The sequence below is a fragment of the Pundamilia nyererei genome, unplaced genomic scaffold (assembly GCF_000239375.1).
Source record: "Pundamilia nyererei isolate P.nyererei 1_Seehausen unplaced genomic scaffold, PunNye1.0 scaffold00147, whole genome shotgun sequence".
Lineage (NCBI taxonomy): Eukaryota > Metazoa > Chordata > Actinopteri > Cichliformes > Cichlidae > Pundamilia > Pundamilia nyererei.
In genome coordinates, this window is record NW_005187548.1 from 1 (window position 1) to 2,385 (window position 2,385).

A 2,385-nucleotide genomic window follows, 5' to 3' on the forward strand; every position below is an offset into this window, starting at 1 on the left:
CAACCCCAGCAACACACCAACCAGGACCCATGGCACCATGGCAACCGTAACGCTGCCGCCTGAAACAACAGAACATAGATGTCAAACAAAACCCAAACAATCCTGACCTGCGACAATATGAAACAGGAAAGTACCGCAGTGTAATCCATTTATTTCAACAAAGTAACTGTATTCTAAATACCACCAACGGTAACTGTAACGGAATACAGTTACTCATATTTTGTATTTTAAATACGTAACGGCGATACATGTATTCCGTTACTCCCCAACACTGAGTGTGGATAATACATTATACAGAAGAAAAGAATATATCGCGATATATATCGTTTTTGTTTTTTGTTGTTTTTTTTGCCTGTACCGTTTGGCTCTTTTGCCATCAGAATTGTTGTCTAAAGGCAAACAAAGATGCCCAACGGATTTACTTTACCAAATTGACCATCCCAGCCTTGCCGTAATGGCTATATACTGTTACCGCACATGCTTCAAATTATATCGCGATATGAATTTTAGGCCATATCGCCCAGCCCTAACTCTCACATTAAACTAGCTGTACCAAGGACAAGAAATGTGAAGCAACAGCACTGACCACTGCACCACCTAAAACTTAACTGAGGATTTGAAGTGTGATGGTTGAAAATGATTGACTGCCTCTGAGTGATGGATAGGTGACTGCATTGGAATTTCTCCAACCCACCCCCCACTTCTGCAAAAGCTACTTATCCAGATTGATGCCTCACCAATGAGACTCAAATTTACTTTGTATGTCTCTGAGTACAATATGTGATGAGTAGATACCCCATTTCTATTAATAAAAAATGAAGCTTTAGTTTTGCAGCACAATGATGTAGCATCAGTCAAAGTCCATTCATTATCTGTTGTCTTCAAACTCAAAATACATTATTGCAACAGAGTAACATGTTTTCACATTTCATAATGGGATTCTATTTAAATATATTGTTTTAACTACTTTAGGTTTTTATCATTCTAACCACAACTAAGCGATGGAGTGAAGGTGCTGTGCTGCATTCAGTGACACAAGCTGAACAAACTTGAAAAAAGAATTCTTGGCAAACTCTCCCAGGGTTGTTGTACAGTAACTTTGTGTACTAGGTTGAGTCATCACTGGTGCATGGCCTGATATGTAGATGACAATAAATACTCAGCATCAGACTCTAGTTCAATGCATGCAGCAGCTCACCATAATAAAAACATTTACTTCTGCAGGGATGCGTTCATGTCAAGGTGGACTTTTAGCTTTAAACTTTTACTCTCTTGACATTTTGCTTTCCTCTTAGCTGCTTTAAGGCTTTAACTAATGTGCCTCTGAAGTTGCGCGGGTGAGGGAAAGAGAGGGGCAGCATAAATTTGAGGTGACCCGTGATCAACTCTGTGCCTTGGGTTGGCTGTTACCTGTGTTGCAGGAGTCATCCATCCATTCACGATGATAGAGGAGTGCAAAGGACATTTGGTACAATTTCCTAATTCTCATTTTAATAATGTATTAAAACTTTGATTAGTAGCTTTTTATAAAAAAATTTTTAAAACTGCTGCTAGTGAGTACAACATGGATGAATAGATGCACAAAATCTAAAGTAAACTGTTTTATTTAGCTGGCATGGAGTTCAAGCCAAAGGTTGCAGTTTGTGGTTCTGTATTTGGTAATTCCTCTGTAGGCGACTGACAGAAAAGCTACAGTTTTCTTATCTATATCTGTATCTAACAAGCTAAGTATTTGCAGTGGGCCAATAAAATGAAAGGGGAATAATTTGTACAATTTGTACAGAGAGTGGATGGAAACAAGCCTCCAATAAATCCTGCAAATGGAGGTCAAAAGGGATTTATTTGGTTAAATAAAAAAACCATCCTCAGTTCAGTTTCTAGATCAGCCCCTATTAGTATACAGCTTCGACCACTGCACTGCAGGGATAGACAATCTTTTTTAAGCTTGAAGATTACTGCGAGTTCAGAGTTCAGTTTTGGCCCTGACACCCCAAGGTAACATACAGTACTTTTATTTTCTGCTTTCTGTATATCTCTTTAATTAAGTTAGTTTATATAGTGTGAAGAAAACTTTTAGTCCGATTCGTTTCAGAATCATACTCAATACAAGATATTGTTGATTCAATTAAAGACATAACTGTAATTTAGTGTCAGGATGACAATTTCAAGACACAGGAATCAGAAGACATGGAGAGGTGAAGCAAGACCAAAGCAGAAAGCAAATCAGGCATCAATGACAACGAATGTGATGTGTTAAGTCAAATACACTATGAAAGGAGAAGGGTGGGTTGAGCTGAGCTGCAAAGTGGCTGCTGATGTGCAGTGAGTCTGTGGGGTAACGCAGTTTAAATAGTGCACCGATATCAGATTTGCCAACTGGATTTG